This window comes from Rhinolophus sinicus, linkage group LG03 (assembly GCF_036562045.2).
Source record: "Rhinolophus sinicus isolate RSC01 linkage group LG03, ASM3656204v1, whole genome shotgun sequence".
Lineage (NCBI taxonomy): Eukaryota > Metazoa > Chordata > Mammalia > Chiroptera > Rhinolophidae > Rhinolophus > Rhinolophus sinicus.
Genome location: NC_133753.1, coordinates 155,451,371 through 155,469,413, shown reverse-complemented (window position 1 = coordinate 155,469,413; position 18,043 = coordinate 155,451,371). Strand labels below are relative to the sequence as shown.

Here is an 18,043-nt window from a genome sequence, read left to right as displayed (position 1 = left end):
TCCTGCTCCATAGGATCTGCCCCTGCACTACAACTCTTCCACTGTAGTCAGGACCAGTCCTCACAACCAGTGAGCCCAAGGGTCAGTCCCTCCCATTGATGTGCTATTATCAACCAAGGCTCAACTACAAGAGGAGGGCACATACAACACACACAAAGGACACACCTGGAGCACGTGGCTCAGGTGACCAGAAAGACTGTGCCACTGAACCCATAGCACACTTATGACATAAGGCCACTCTACTAAGACCAGAAGACATAGTAGCCCGACCTAATACAAAGAAACAAATACAGGGAAGCAGACAAAATGGGGGGACAAAGAAACATGTCCCAAATAAAAGAACTAAACAGAGCTCCAGAAAAATAATTAAGCGAAACAGAGCTAAGCAATCTATCAGACCCAGAGCTCCAAACACTGGTTATAAGGATGCTCAATGATCTCAGGGAGAACTTCAACAGAGAGATAGGAACCATAAAAATGGAGATAGAAAACATAAAACAGAACCACTCAGAAATAAAGGATACAATAATGGAAACAAAGAATATATTACAGGGAATCTACAGTAGATTAGATGAAGCAGAGGAGCCAACCAGCAATGTAGAAGATAAGGTAGCAGAGAACACCCAACTAGAACAGCAAAAAGAGAAAAGAATCCAAAAAATTTAGGAGAGTTTAAGGGGCCTCCAGGACACTATCAAGCATACCAGCATTTGCATTATAGGGGTACCAGAAGAAGAAGAAGAGAGAGCAAGGAATTTTAAAAACCTATTTGAAGAAATAATGACAGAAAACTTCCATAACCTGGTGAAGGAAAAGGACATACAAGCCCAGGAAGCACAGAGAGTCCCAAGCAAGATAAACCCAAAGAGGCCAACATCAATACATATCATAATTAAAATGCCAAAGGTTAAATACAAAGATAGAATCTTAAAAGCAGCAAGAGAAAAGAAGTTAGTTACATACAAGGGAGCCCCCATAAGACTGTTAGCCGATTTCTCAACAGAAACTTTGCAGGCAAGAAGGGAGTGGCAGGAAATATTCCAAGTGATGAAAAGCAATGCCATACAACCAAGATTGCTCTACCCAGCAAGGCTGTCATTTAGAATTGAAGGACAGATAAAGAGCTTCCTGGACAAGAAAAAGCTGAAGGAGTTCATCACCATCAAACCAGTATTACAAGGACTCTTAGAGGGAATTCTTTAAGATGGGAGGGGAGTTAAGGATGAGTGAAAGGAGAAGGGATTAAGAAGTATAAATTGGTTGTTACACAGTAGTCATGGGGATGTAGGGTATAGCATAAGAAATATAGTCAATAATATTGTAATAACTAAGTATGGTGCCAGATAGATACTAAATCTATCAGGGTGATAGATGGGAATGGGGTTGGGGCAGAGTGAAAAAGGTGAAGGCATTAAGAAATATAAATTGATAGTTAATACAGTATGGGGAATATAATCAACAATGTTGTAAAGATCATGTAAGGTGCCAGATGGGCACTGGACTTCTCAGAATGCTCACGCCATAGACTGTGTAGATGCCTGACCAACATGCTATACATCTGAAGATGAAGTAGAATAATATTGAATATCAACTATAACTAAATATATAGTTATATATAGTCATGGGATATGGAGTACAATATAGGGAGATAGTTGATGATACTGTAACAGCTATATAAGATGTCAGAGGGGTAGTAGCTTGGGGGGTGGGTTATCACTTTATGAGCGTTTTATGTGTCTAACTATTAAGTTGCTTTGTACACTTGAAACTAATAAAATAAATAAACAATTTTTTTAAAAAACACTAGGAAAAATATGTGAGTGATTTTCTTTTGAATTTTGAAATGGGAATGGCCTTCCAGATTAAGACACAAATCTAAAAGCCATAAAAAGGACAGATAAATGTAACTACATTTAAAAGAACTTAATGGCAAAATTATCTTAACAAAGTCAAAAGATAAATGACAAACTATGAAAAAGTGGTTGCAACTTATATTACAAAGGGGCAGTTCCTCTAATATTTAAAGAGCTTCTAGGAAGCAATAAGAAAACAACCAACAAGCAAAGAGAAAATGAATAAATGATATAGAGGTTCAGAAAACATGAAATACAAACACTTAAAAATGAAAAGATATTCAATATCAGTAAGAGGAATGCACATTATAGCTGCACTGAGATGCATTTATTTACCATATCAGGTTGACAAAAAAAATCCAAATGTTGAAAAAGACATTCTGTTCATAACATCTATCAAAAATAACTTTTGAAATAGTACAGGAAATAGTAAAATGTCTAGATTGTTTGAAATAACCTGTTTCCCAAAAAATAAGACCTAGCTGGACAATCAGCTCTAATGCATCTTTTGGAGCAAAAATTAATATAAGACCTAGTATTATATTGCATTGTATTATATTATATTATGTTATATTATATTAAGACCGGGTCTCATATTACAGTAAAATAAGACCGGGTCTTATATTAATTTTTGCTCCAAAAGATGCATTAGAGCTGATTGTCCAGCTAGGTCTTATTTTCGGGGGAACACGGTATATGTTATATTTAGGAGAAGAGCAGGCGATATGGCTGGAATGACAAGCTGGGCCATATTGAGAGGATCTTAAATGTATTGGGTATAAAGTCTTTTGCCAAATATAACTCTTCAATCTCAGTGGCTGTGCTCACCATTATAGCCTCAGCACTTAGAATAGTGGTTGACACACGCAGGTTTCAATAAACATTTATTAAGTGAATGGAAGAACAGATGAACCCTTTCCTAGTTTTCTTCTTTATTATTTTAGAATTTGCTGATAATGCACAATAAAGAAAATGTATCAGTAAAGAGTGATAATGTTGCTGACTCTTTGATCATATAAAGAACATCTTCAATATATAATCTGGGCATACTGGCATTCTGCAAATAAATAGAGCTGAAAGTAATCATTTTGTCCATCTCCCTACTTTTTACCAAGTTTCATCCAATAGTTTCACAGTCCTCCCCCCAAATGCCTCCATTCCCTCAACTCTCTGCTCCACTTCCGCAAACAGACAAGATCTCATCCCATTACTCCTAGTGACTTCCTACTAGGTACTCTGAAATTAAGTTCTTCACCTTAAAGTAACTTTTTCTAAAAGGAAATTCTAAATCAAGAAAGAATCACTTTATATAAATGAAAAAACAAAACATCTCTTTCTTATAGCATAGACCAAAATAAATGTCAGATGGATTAAGCGTAAATTGCTTTAAAAATTCAAACATAGAAAAAATGGAATCAGATACATATCAAACTTCTGAAGAGAGGATGATTTTGTAAGCTTAGCAATAGAAGATATTTTTAAATGGAAAGGATATTTTAGGCTTACTACTAAATCCTAAACGCCTGCAAATGAATAAAAAAACAAATATATTAAAAGAAGTCACAGACTAAAGAAATTATTTGTAACAGATAAAATATACAAATGGGGAATATCTTTAAAGTAAAAAAGAGTTTAAACAAATTATTAAGAAATATCAAGATCTCTGAATGGACAAAGGAAAGACAATTCATGATAAGAAAAAAAAACATAGAAAAATGGTCAGTCTCACTAGTAATAAAATCCAAATTAAAAATAAATTAAGATACCACTTTACTGGAAAAAAATTATCAAAATAAAAATTACATAAAATCCAACACTGCAGAGATACAATAAGTAATATTTGCACTTTCATCTACAACTGCAATATTCATAGTAATTGGTGCAGCTCTTTAGGAAAGCAATTTGGCAATATGTATTAAGAAGCATAAAAATGTAGTTACTTTTTGATCCAGTAATTTCACTTCTGGGAACCTGTCCTAGGAAACGAATCCAAAATATGGAAAAAGGTTTATTTACCAAGATGTTCATCAGAGAATTATTTGTAATTATGAAAAAATAAAAACTATCCAAATGTCCAAAAAGGGGATAGTTAAGTGAACTACAATGCATCATTTGAGGGATTTTATGTGGCCATTAATAATACAGTCAAAAAGAAATTATTCCATAATTAGTAGAAATATTCAAAATATCATGTATATTAACATACACAACTAACAAGAGTTGCCATTTAAATGGTCAAATTATGGTATTTTTAACCCTCCCTAGACTTCCAAGAAAGACCTTTGGTTATGACAGTTTCCCACCTTAAATGTCCAAATGATCAAGTCCATTCTTAGTAAGGACATGGTCGAGAACTTCAGATTACATGTCGTTGTGTCACTCTTGGGTTGTTTTAAAGCACAATCCATGCTGTCCGTTGAAGCAGAAACCCTCCCTCTCCTCTACCATATAAGACATTCTCTTATTTCTGGGCTGTGGATTCATGTGAGGAAAGCTAAGAGCTAGTGAGTCTTTCTGTTCAACTCGGATCCTCACCTGGCCTCAAAGCAAGGTGATGGAGAGGCAATTAGGATAGGAAAAGAACTGAAGGGTCTCTCACCACTATGATGAGCTTCTCATGATAGCCCTTCTGCAGAGGAAATGTCTGCTCCTCAGATTATCCTACGTTTTAGGAATGTATCTGAGACATGTCACCTTTGTAGTCAATTATGTACTACACTGTACAAAGACTAAGGCAACTTAGACTACTCTTGACCTTCTCTAAGTAAGAGTACACCCTAGATAGCATGCCCATGGTATAGTTCTATTGCTATATAATCACTTTTTACATGAACTAAAATAATTTAACTAAGTTTAATAAAGTGCATATCTCGGGCCTAGCCCTGAGTGCTCAACATGTATTAACTCACTGAATGTTCATAACAGCCCTATATATCATCCTTATTTTACAGATTGGAAAACTGAGGTACAAAGAGGTTAAATGACTTACCAAAGTAACTCAGCTAGTAAGTGATAAAATCAAAAATACAACCCAGGCAGAATGGTCCCACAGTCTATAGGTTTAGGAGGCTGGCGTTTGATAGTTTGAGAGTGTGTATGACCTAGAAGGAGGAGTCTTCAAAGGTATCAAGTACATGATATTCTGAAACACAACTGCCACTAAAATGGTTTCCAAGTCTGCTTAATATTAACTTGAAGTTTGGGTATATACTTAGCTTTAGAAGCAGATGGTTCACTCTGTCATCAAATATTTACCTACCATGTATCCCTGAAAATAAGACCTAGGTGGACAATCAGCTCTAATGCATCTTTTGGAGCAAAAATTAATATAAGACCTGGTCTTATTTTACTATAACATAAGACCAGGTATAATATAATATAATATAATATAATATAATATAATATAATATAATACTGGGTCTTATATTAATTTTTGCTCCAAAAGATGCATTAGGGCTTATGTTTAGGGGATGTCATCCTGAAAAGTCATGCTAGAGCTTATTTTCCGGTTAGGACTTATTTTTGGAGAAACAGTACATATGTGCGTGAGATGCTGCCCTGGGCAGAGGAGGCCCATCCCAACAGCAGAGCAGGACGTTGGCCTGGGAAGAGCTGATAGGGAGCGTAATCACTGACCAGATTGCAGCCCTGGCCCGCCAGCTCTGTCCCTTCCTGCTACTGACCTACGCCATCCCCACTTTGTCAGGAATTGAAGGCACCTTTCTCTTCATCGCTGGACCAAGAGATGTTTCCTCTGTGTTTCTTTCTTTCTTTCTTTTTTTTTTTTTTTTTTATCCCTATTACTGTAAATTCTAATCCAAGAGAAAGATGACTTGTCATGCTACCACAATTGTCATTCAAACTCAATACTGAAAGCTTTGGCTTGCATATTACCAGACAAGAAACATAAATTATGTCTCCACTCTCTTTAAAATAATGCACGAGGCTCTGTGGAGAAACATCAAAGGAGAAGGAATTCAAGGAATGAAACTATAAATTCTTGAGCCTAATTTTTAACAAAAGTTCCAATATTTATGTATTCAAACAACTATTGTTTCCTTTAGAGAAGACACCCAGAAAGCTACAAACATTCTCATAATGATGCCATTGTTCAAAGATGATCAAGAAATACTTCAGGAATTTTCTTCAGAATGTGAAACATTTTCTTATGAACAACCTCAAAGGTGATGATAAATCACTTTGGGCAAGTTATTAAACATCCTTGTGCCTAAGTTTCCTCGGAGTAAAATGGTGATATATTATTATCCACCTCATTGGGTTTTTGTGAGGGCTTAGTGAGAAAACCTAAAAATAGTACTTAACACAGTGCTTGGTACCTAGTGAGTGTTCAGTAAATGTTATTAGTAGCATAATTATAATTATTACAATTCCTGGAGGATGTGTGACTTTTTTTTTTTTTTAGTACTGAAAGGCATTTGAAAATAAGTCTTAAATCAGACAAGTGATACAACTGGGTAACACAGTTTTATGTCAGCAGCAAGAGGAGACTACAAAGCAAGAAATATATTTTATTCTTATAGTCTGTGCACTGGAAAATTTTTCAAAGGAATCTCAAAAATATGCTAAATAATAGCAACATACTTAAAATAAGCACTATCTTCCTAACATGACTACTTTGACAGAAAAAAATCGACTTCTTGCAATGGAAGCTTCATGAAGATGTGTGGCTTCACCACCAGTCACTGTTTTCAGAGTCATGCCTGGTTCAATCTAATGGGAGTTGACAAACATGAAGATGACATGTGCAAATTGAAATAATACAAACAAGCACCTGTGTGCTTATCCTTTATAATTCTAATTTTATCTCCTCCATGTGTTGTTTGTCTCTCTCTGAGCCTTGAGAAGAAGGGAAAGGGGATTTTCTTAGAAGGTCCATGTGTCTGTCTTACTCATGTTTATGTCATTACACTTTTTAAATGGGGAACCTAAATTGTTAGTGAGGCATAAAACAAGGATAGAGTTTCTTTTTCCTACATTTCAACTTGCTACTGGTGACACAAAGTTCAACACTTCAATTCTACTTTAATTCTAGAAGCATTTATGGAGTGTCTGTTATGTGTGGGGTCTTGTCCTTTAAATATAATTCATATCATCAAGGAGCTATCTAACAGGACAGACAAGATTTTAAACCCATGTGAAATAGATAAATCATGATACCAGGCAGCTTATGGGTTATTACCTAAATCTTAGAAACAGATAAGTGTTTTAGGTTATCAATAGAAGATTGGCCTAATAAATGGTCTGGGAGAATATCATTAAAAAAGTGGGATTTGAGGAGGTTTAAATTCAATTTCCTGTTTACAATGGGGAACAGTTATCCATTCCAATGGACACCTGTTATTAAGTGCCCATTGTTTGCCAAGAAGGTCTTGATGCAAAAATGAAAAAAGCACCTTCCCTAACCTGAAGGAAACTTATAGTACAGCTACATAGAAAACTACACAAGAATAACTACACTCAAGAATAAAATGTGAAGTTTGCTATGAGGTGGAAGAGTGTCAGAATGTAAAAGAAAAGAAATTATATATTTATGTGTCATAGGTAAAAGTTCAAAAAGATAGATGTCAAATGGTTAACTGAGGAACATTCACTTTTTACTCTGCACATTGTGAATTGTTTGACTATTATGTGGGTAATTTTCACAAGGTACTATAGGACATACTTTGGAAAAAAAGTTCTGATTTGGGGATACAGAGAGGTTCCATGGGGAGATGACTTTCAAGTGTTGTCCTGGAGGATGGCTGAGATTATAACAACAATGGTCAGCACTTACTGAATATATTTCTGTGCTTGGTTTTTCCATTACCAATTATTTGGGGAGTTCAATGGTGTAGACAAAAGTGCAGTTGGGCTAACAGTGATTAAATACCAACTGAGTAGGCAGCAAGGGTGGTTTGCCATGAATAAAATATATTGCATTTGAATGTAAGTCCACACATTAGCTTATTTACAGAGAACAGCTACTGGTCAGCAATGTGCCTCTGGCTCTTGAGTCAATGTTGAAGGAACTAGTGCAAATTGTTAGTACAATCGAGTCATGATTTGAGGCATGAAATGGACATGAAGTTCAAGGTTTTGTCTTTGTACCTGAAGTGTCCTCTCCATGCAAGATAAGGGTGCTCACAGTAATTTTGAGGTGAGAGATAAAATGAAAACATTTCTTCATGACATTGATCTTGGGTATATTAGTGATATATGCAGCATCTTAAATAGGTTGAGCCCGTTACTTTAAGGTAAGACTTTCACAGTTTTTGATGCTATGTATAAAATATCCAAATTTCTTAAGACCAAATTGTGACCAAGTCAATCTCTAGGCGTGACTTTTTCACCATTTCATGATTTTCTTTACCTAGCAGAGGAAGAAATCTCTAAGTATATCATTTAGCATATTTTTCAACACTCTCACCCAAATTCTAACATGGAACATGGAAAAATACAGAGGTCAATACTAACAAAGAGTGAGTTTGGAACCATTCACCCTCATCTTCCAAGTTGAGTCTTTCACAGCATTCAAATGTCTTACTTTTGAGTGTGATAGACTTATTGACTCAACATACGATGGAAACCTCAAGTAGTCTTCAGTAAGAAAGTGCTTACTCTAAATACCAAGAACTTCCTGCCATTTCTAAGGATAATTCCGCATTAAGATGTTGTAACTGAGTACAAAGAAAAGGTAAACGATAAGGCACCTGGATATGGAATCTGGCCTAAAGCTCAACCTGATATTGGGATACGGCTATTGTTATTCTTACTAATTTTAAGATATATTTTATTTTTTAAATGTCATGATTAATTTTGTTATTTGTTTGGCATCGGTAAGCTATTTCTTAAGTGGTTTCTAGACATCAAACTTTTAAAAAACTGTGCTTTATAGAATGCTGTCTTACTAAGGTTTATTCCTCTGCTTCAAATTATACCATCCTTATACTTTCAGTTTGTAACTTCAGAATTGCTTTGTCAGTGGCTTCCTCAGCATTACCCAGGTCTTAGTGGGAACTCTGTCTTTCCCTGAGTACACACTGCCAAGCAAAGGTAATATCACTAGAACATTAAAATCAATAATCCCGAAACATCAGGGATTTTCTCTACTTAAAAAACCGTGACTTTCCTAGTTATTATATTTTTTCCCTTGAAATCCAGAGTCTATTAGAAGTTCCTTATCAATAGAGAAACCCAAATTTAGGATGGAGGATGCAGTGAGAAAGAACATTGAGTACCTAATCCCCTTGAAAATGATGGTCCATATGAGAAACCCAGAAGTTTGTGGGCACAGAAGCCCTGTCTTTGGTGCTCACCTGCCCTCAGCTGTTCCACACAAGGACACACAGATTCTCAGTCTCCATACCCTGGTTTCCCAAAAGCCTGTCTTTGGTGGTAGGAAGCTTAGGAAACTCTATTTCAAAAAAGAAAAAGAAAAAATCTATGTCTTGGCTTGGTGGGTATATTGCTAGGTGTGTGAGTAAGGAAGATTCTGAGGCAGATGTGAAATAACCAGTGGGCACTGATTACATTTTTCCTTCTAAGCCTGGCAACTTATTTCCCAAGTGTATTGAACCATAAGCTTGAAGAATCTTTGAACTGAAAGAGATATGAGGGATCTTCTTCATTTTACAGATGAGGAAACTAAGGACAAAACAGGTTATCTCACTAACTCAGAGTCAAACTAGAGTTTGTTTCTGGGTCCAAGTAAGACAATTGATCTCCTAACTTGCAGGTCACAACACTGTTTCAGCTCTTGTTTTCACTTTGTTGTTTCCTTAGAAGACAGAGGCATCTCACTACCTACCCACCACCACTCCCCAAATCTTATAATTAGCTTCATTGAGGAATTGCCTTACATTAGAGAGATACAGAACACATTAGCAAGGAGTTTATGGGTCTCTCTCTCTAGAGAGTTTAAAGAATGAGAAGGAGGTGTCTATTGAGGGAACATTTTAAATGCCCTCTTTCCTGGAGACAAAGGCACAGAACAGCAGTCTTCTGAAATTTCTTTCATGTCCCATGATCCTTTTATTCTACTCTTCCTATGAGAAAAAATGAAGTATTGGGAAACCTCCTAGAAGGTCGACATCAAAATGAGAATCTCACTTTAGACAATGTGCAGAACTAATCTTTGATTTAATCCTACTAAGCCGTGTACCCAGTGTCTTTGGGTTAGTTTGAGTCCAATATAGACAGAGGTTAAACAAATTAGAGTACATGCTGACAATGAGAGCAGGGTTTTCAGAGTTATTTGAAGAATTGTGTCTACCTTGCCAGCTCAAGGCTGGCAGCAAGTAAGTAAACTTAGATTAACCCTAGATTAATCCAAAGACAAAAGAACCTTCAGCCAAGAGACTAAGATAGGGCTGGGAGGGAGGGGGGAAAATATGCTATGTCCTAATCACTAGGAAAGAACAGGCTGTCCAAGCCAATTCTGTTCTGATCTATAATGAGATCAATTGCATCTGGAGCTCTTTGGGCACTGGCGGCAGGCACAGGGACAGCAGTGTAACCCTGAGGACGGATTACCTCACTGCAGAGAGCAGCCAAGGCTACCATCCTCCCTTTCTGACCCTCCCCACTCTCCCAGCCTGCCCTCCCTCTCTTCAGCCTCCACTGAATTGTCAGTTGCCCAGTGAAGCATAGCCAGCCTGTGAAGTAACAATGTCGATATATTGAAGCAACAGTCTCTTTTCCTATCAGCCAATTACGTGTCTACCTGTTGAAAACCATCTTAAACTTTAAATGATTAGAAGAAATTTGCCAGCTGTTTTCAAATGGCCTGTCCTCTTTTTTCCCCCAAAGACTCTTGATTGGCACTACCTCTATAGATCATCTTTAGAGAGAATTTTAAATCATCTCTCTAACCCCCTTCAACATTGAATGTACCCACATAAATGCGGGAATATGGCTTATCATTCAACTGCATGGCCACAGAAGACATAAGTTATTATAGCTTAAGTTTAGGTCATTAGTCTCCTCCCCAAAGAAAAAGCTAAGGGCATTTTTGTTGTTGTTCTTTCCCCTCTTTCACTTATGTCCTTCCTCAGGCAGCAAAGGCAAGCAAAATGGATAACATCGTTGTGATCCACTTCAATTAGTGATCACACAAGAGTGGAACTGGTCTGCAAGGGGAGTCAGAGAAAGAACACAGATAAGACCCGAGTCTGATAGTGACTAGGAAAACAGAACTTCCCTATTAGCAGAGGAAAAAATGTGGGGGGAGACAGGCTTACACTGGCTTATTTTTTTTAAATGGCACTGAAGGCCTCTTGGGCTTCAGATAACTCTTACAAAATATTTTGATGAATTGAGTGCAAAAAGTGAACGAAACATATGGATTAAATTTTCATTAAAATACAGATGGGTTATTATTATTATTATTATTATTATTATTAAATTAAGTAAAATGTCTGGCAAAGTAGATTTGGTTTTGGCCAAGCCTAGAACATTTGAAAAATAGTTTTGAAATATTCAGTGAACTGAACACAAAGCTAGGTTGACCCATCTCTGGAGTTTGGAAAAATGAAATTTGGCTCATCAAGGTTTGATTCAGTGTCAAATATATTCGTGGGGAAATATGTTTCTGAAACACCAAAATTGCCTACGTGCCTTGGGAGTGAAGTGGAAATGCCCAATAGTTATTGAGTAACTCAGCCTGCCCAGCACCATAAAAGGAAGCAATCCATTGACCTGAGAAGAAGGTGAGCTGCTCCCCTCCTCCCCAACCAGGATATTAAGAACTGAACCAAAGCCAGTGGATTCTGTGTGAGTAACTATGCTGTCTAGCCTAGAAAATTAGCACAAAGAGCAAATGAATAGGAAATGCTCATTTGAGAGAAAGGTCATCACTGTAGCTGGATGGCTGACAGGGGCTTTTATTATCTGCACTGACCAGAAGAATTTAGAAAAGCAAAGGACAATAAGGGTATTGACAAAAGGTGAGGTCATATTGTTTGGAATTTTTTTCCAGGCATTAAGAACTTCATTTCAATTATTTGAAAAAAAAAAAAAAAATCCCAAAGGAATGCATGGAAATTTTTGGCACTCTAACACCAGTCCATTTGAATATCTTTCCATCAACCCATGGGTTACTGGAAAATATTTTTTAAATCCATCTATCAGCAACCCATCTGAACGTGACTATACATGAAATTTCAAATTTAGCAATCTTTTATTCCTGCACATGGCCATTGTGAAACTCCTTTCTACCAACGATAGAACGTCAACTTTCTGCCAGTATTTGGGGGAATGGGGTCATGCAGAGAGTCAAGATTTCTGGGCAACTAAGCGTTCTAAGTATCAAGCCCCAACATCAAACCACTGGAGGTTTGTATTTAAACCACTTGGAATAGAATAGAAATATTTGTCAATCTATGATCCACTCCATTGTATTGTTAAATAAATGACCATATTGTATTGCACAAACACTCTAAAGGTGGTTGAGGTGAATAGAGCTATTTGCTTTAATACTTTTACTTTCTCTGTATGGTGCATGAGTGAGGAAAACAGAACCACTCTAGATATTTAAAGCACAAAGTGATTTAATGTAGGGATTTAGCAGCTTATGCAACTATTGGAAAGGCTGAGTGGTATGAAGATCAAGGATACCACTGCTAGCACTTAATAATCAGGAAGTGAAGGTTTTGTAGGAGACCCCTACCCATGACCTTAGCTAACTGTGGTATAAGGGTGGGTGATTCTCAGAGGGTTATCTGGAAATTCTTGGAAAACCCATGTACATGGCCCGCTGATGTCCATATGCCTGCCCACAGCTGAAGCCAGAAAATGGCCTCTCCTTTTCCACCGTCTGCATCATACGCAAGAACCTGTCACTGGTAAAAGCAAAACCGGAACCCTCCTAGGAAAAGGAAATGTAGTTTCCAGATTTCCAGTGCCTGCATAAAGGAGAGAGTTTAGAAGGGAGAAAATGATGCTGAGTATAGCAGATATGATTGGCACTTATGGTTTCCCTGCTTGTTTGCCTGTTGCACGCTACTACTTACTCAGTGGGTTTGTCTTAGTCGTCCCACTTCACTCCTTTCCGTATTTTATTTTTGTGGCACTTAACATGGTAATGGCTAGAAAATCTGACACTTAATTTATTAAGAATAAACAGTCCTGAGTGAGGACATTGAGACCTTTATTATAAAAAACAGTGTAGTTGAGTGGTAGATGCTGGACCACATGTATGAAGCCCAGCTTCATACATTGTACTAGCTGTGTTATATTAATATTTTGGACCATGGGTTTTCTACCTACCCATGGTAGGTAGAAACAACTATACCCATGGTAGGGAATAACAACTACCATGCCTACCTTTCCCAAAGATATTGCCAGTATCAAATGATTTATACACCTGAAAGTACTTCACAAACTATAGAGTACTATAAACTTTAATTCATTCTCTCACTCATTCATTCAACATATTTATTTAGTGCTTATTTAGTCTAAGGCACAGAATGAGATGTTTCAGGAGCATAATATAAACAGTCTCTGTGACCCAGGAATTTAACACTCAGTCAAAGAATAAAATACATTAATAAAAAACAAAATACAAAATAGAAAGTCATAAGGGCCATAAGGAAGTACAAAGGAGGAAAATTTAGTCTAGGAAGGGCTATTATTTCCAACTGGAGAAATTAGGATGTTTTTTTTCACCCAGATCTCTCATCTGCTTTCTTATTCTTCTATTTGATTCCTGGATTTTCATTTCTTATACTATCTCATATATATATATATATTAATGCCATCAATTATCCATCTAATTCCTCTTTCTCATTCCCTTTGTAATTGTTTCAGTTCAGTCTTATCACTATTTGCCTGCACCACTACAATACCTTCCTCATTAATCTATCTACCCCAAGCCTATTCTCATCATACTGCTCACCCCATCCCACCCTACCCAACCCACTACTCTCATATAAGGTCCATCTGTCCTCTGCACTGCTCTCAGAATAATCTATCTATAGCACATCTAGCCATACAGCTGCGTACAAGCCCTTCAAAAAACAACCTCTAATTTCAGGATGAAGTTGAAATGCCGTTGCCTCCCACACAAAGCTCTCCATGGTCTGGCCCGTTTCTCTCTCTAACCTGATCTGCATGAGATGCGCCTTCATGCATGGACGTCATGACTCCTACTTATAATATTCAAGACACCTTTTTCCCCCTTCCTGGTTCATGACAGTATTAAGAGTGATATAGTTGTGGTCCTTAAAATGACAGATTAGAATTGGGAAGTTGGGGGCCTGAGGAGCAAAAGAGCAGGCTGGAGAGAATAAAAGGGGACATTTTGCAATAACAGAGAAGGAAGAAAGGTAGTACCTACAGTTATAACACCTGGCGTCTGTGATACTGGATGTGAGAGTCAGGACTCAAGCTGATTGTCAGGTATGAAAAGATTCATCAGGGAGGGGCACTCAATGCTGTCGCCACACAGACAAGATTCTTTCTTCTATGTGGAGGCCAGAAGTCAGGAACTCCCTCAGTGCTTTTATAGAAGAATCCATTTAGAGAGGAAGCCTTCCCTGACTATATGAAGCACCACTTTACATATTGTTCTCCAAATGTTTTCTCGTGGAATGTGGTTTTGCAATTATTACGATGATTATCTAATATTTACATAGCACTTAATAGTTTCCCAAATGCTGCCATAAATGTGTCATTTGAGGATCAAATGCTGGGCCCTCCAAATGAAAGGACAGAGTTTTCAAAGGGAGCCCAGGCTACTTGCTAGGCTAATGAACATAGTTGTCATGTGCCATGGTTTTATGGAGCCTTTAAACTCTATTAACTGTTGGCAAAACTAATGTGTCTAAATTGGGTATTACTTAAAGTTAACAGGGCAATATGGTAGAGTCTCAAAAATATGAAATGAATGAATAATCACAAACCTTTGTGCTAGAAACTCAGATCATCTCTTTAGGAAAATCAGCTAGTAGAGTAAGGAAAATTAAAGAGAGTAGGTAGTGTGAGATCTTGACTGCTAACTTGCCTCTACTTACTCTCTTTAAGGGTTACACTGGTCTGAATGTGCTCCTGCGTCTAAGGGGGAAGGTGGGGAAGAGATGTGCAGGGAGAGAGAAAAAGATCCTTTTATCTTACAATTAATGGATTAGGTAAACTTTTCTGAACTATTTTTTTTTTATATTTAAAGGCCCACAAGTTTAATCTTGTGTTACTAAACTAATGATTAGTTCGTGTCAAGAATATTAAAATTATCTTTTACACAAATCCTTTCTCCTTCTTGACTCAAACATCAAAAGTGTGTCAATATCAACTTAAAGAAACTGAGCTAAAGAAAATGTGTTTTAGACCCCAAATTGAAACTTGAAAGGGTATGAAATTCTAAACATAAACAATACTTCTCAATCACTTCACAGATCATTATCCCTTCCTTTTTCCTCCCTTCTGAAGTTCTCTTCTGAAATAACTAGATCTTTGTGTTCTGCAGCCTCTGAAGTTTCTGACAGAATCAGTAAGGCTTGATTCAGACCACAGGACAAGTACCCTGCTGGGGCAGTGAAAACCCAGTGTTTTCATCTGGTCACCTAGTCTTACAGCAGTGGAGTCCCCAGTTTTCTTAACATCCTTTAGAACCAGGAGGACTGCTTTATTTACATCTCAATCGTATGGATGAGGGGAGAATACTTCATGGCTTCAGGCTTCTTCATGGAAAACTAGGGCTGTCAGAGCTCTTTCACGCTAGTGATGGCTCTCTAACTAGAGAAAGGGTGAAAAAGAACATTTGTGAAGTACTCCATGGTTGCTTTTCATAATTTTTGTATTTTTTTTCTGTGACTACTGCAACAAATTACCACAAAGTTGGCTTAAAACAATACATGTTTACTCTCTTACAGTTCTAAAAGTCAGAAGTCTGCATTTCATTGAGTCAAAATCAAGGTATTGGCAGGGCCACACCTCCTCTGGAGGCTCTGGAGGAGAACCTGTTTCCTTGACTTTTCCATCTTCTCGAGGTATAGCTATCTCTTGCCCTCCTTGGCTCAGGGCCCCTTCATCATCGTCAAAGCCAGTCATGTGGCATCCTGCTTCAGTGGTCACATTGCTTTTTCTGTGTCAAACGTTGCTCTGCCTCCATCCTACAAGGACATTGTATTGGGTCCCCCCAGATAACCCAGGATAACTTCTCCATCTCAAGGTCCTTAACTTAATCACATTGGCAAAGTCCTTTTGCCATATAAAGTGGCATTTGCAGTTTCCTAGGATCAGGACCGGGATATCTTTTGGGGGCCATTATTCGACCTACCACTGTTTTTCTTCTAATACCCACAACTACACCATCACACAGACTTTGTTATCTGTATTCTACAGACACATCTACTAAGACAAAGACAGAGTAAGTGATGTATCATGGTTTTCAGTAATAAGTAGCAGAACAGAAGTTCCAATCCAATTCTCCTGGGTTTATGGAAGGAAAGAAGGAAAACAGACACAAAGAAACACTGTGGACAACTTTGTTCAAATCTTTCCCCTCAAAGTCCCTTCAGCTTCACCCTATATAGCAGGGGTAGCCCAATTGTTTCCCTCTATATCTGCCTACCATTGGCAGAAAAAATTATTTCCAGATGAGGGACTGGAAAGAAATGGTCACTGACAATTGGCTGGGACTCCATATTTTATCTAAAGCCCTCTTATGACTTTTCTCACCTTCCAAGTTATATTATAAGAGAAAATTTTAGTCTTTTCTATGTACCAGTCACTGTTTTATGTATTTTCACATGTGTCAATTCATTTCACCCTCACAACATCCCTATGCTGTAGGGCTACCATTATTCTTATTTTTTCACTTCACAGCTGAGAAAATTGAACCACATCGTGGTTTACTAATTTGGTCATCTTTCACAGAACAGGATTCAAGCCCAGGTATCTTTAACCACTAGGTACTGCACTATACTACTTATAATCTAATGTTTTGTATATATCTCAACTTCCTTGTACTTTGTAAGTTCTATAAGATGACTTATTCTGATTCCCCCTTTTCCCCATATAACTGAGTATAGCCTTTAGGTGCTAAATAAATGAATACTGATTGTGATTACATTTACCTTTCCCCTTGTGAGGAATGCAGAATTCCAGGCCCCACCATAGACCTGCTGAATTAGCATATGCATTTTAATAAGTTTCCCGTATCATTCATATGTGCATTAAAGTTTGAAAAGCATACTTTAAAGCACATGGTTAGACATAACAAACTTATTCCACTATATCCACATGGTTCTCTCACCTATTTGGACATCTGAATGCCTTGGCTCTAACCTCTTCAAATCTAAGATTCCATGATTTGGCCAGTTCCACAAAAGGTATTCCTTTTGTAAGAACTTGTTTCTATGTGAGAAGAGCAGTGTTACTCAAGGGAAGCATTAGTAGTACTTTTTTTTTCCTTCAAAGCAAGCATATAAGAATCTCCCCTGTCCCCAAACACACAAACAAACATGGCTTCAGTAGGCTGCACTGCAGGTAAGCTGGAGAAAGCAGTAGCCAGGGGGAGCAAGGACCCATGGCCTCTCCCGGTACAGAGAAGCAAGCCGCTCATCACTGTGACATAAAATAAAGCCCCTAACGTAGCTTATATGTGTCAACCATCAAGAGCGTTTCATAACAACACATTTCATCTTCTCAAATTCACCTCGACCCTGTGGCACTTGGCTGTGGAACCCTGTGAATAAAAGAGGTGTATCCGAGGCGATGCCTTCTAGAGAACCTAAAGGGAAGTTTGTGATCCCAAGAGCGAAGCATCTTGTTCTAAACTAAGAGTTGGTATCACCAAAAGAATAAAAAGAAGGAAGTACTCACTCAGCATGAAAGGAGATCAGACCACTCTCTGCAGATCCCCGGCCTTAAAATTGGAAATCAGCCTGCTTCCTAAAGTAAGAAAGGAAGATTGAACTGTAAAAAAAACAACTTTCAGACGTTCTATCTGACTTCTCCTTCAGAACAGAATAGACCTAAATTAGGGCTTGATTGTACTAGGCTTTTTGTTTTAATATTTTCATCCCCATCTACATAAAAAATATTAGTGGATTACTATAATTAACATGGTACCCTCAATCTATAAATACAGAGGATGCTGATACCACACTCCTGGCAGGAAGTGCATGTTTGAGCATTTTAGACCCCAAACTCCGGATTTAAACATTGCCTGATTCCAAATGCATTTAACCGAG

At 37.5% G+C, this 18,043-nt stretch overlaps 1 long non-coding RNA gene across 6 annotated transcripts in view; it reads right to left on the bottom strand.

Annotated features, from left to right (window-relative positions):
• The window catches only part of LOC141570698 (uncharacterized), a 401,214-nt gene that overhangs the window by 187,229 nt on the left and 195,942 nt on the right, over positions 1-18,043 (bottom strand). For all 6 annotated transcript variants that reach the window (XR_012495111.1, XR_012495110.1, XR_012495109.1 and 3 more), the window contains one exon: positions 17,673-17,741. This is a non-coding gene — a long non-coding RNA (uncharacterized LOC141570698). The remainder of the gene's footprint in view (positions 1-17,672; positions 17,742-18,043) is intronic.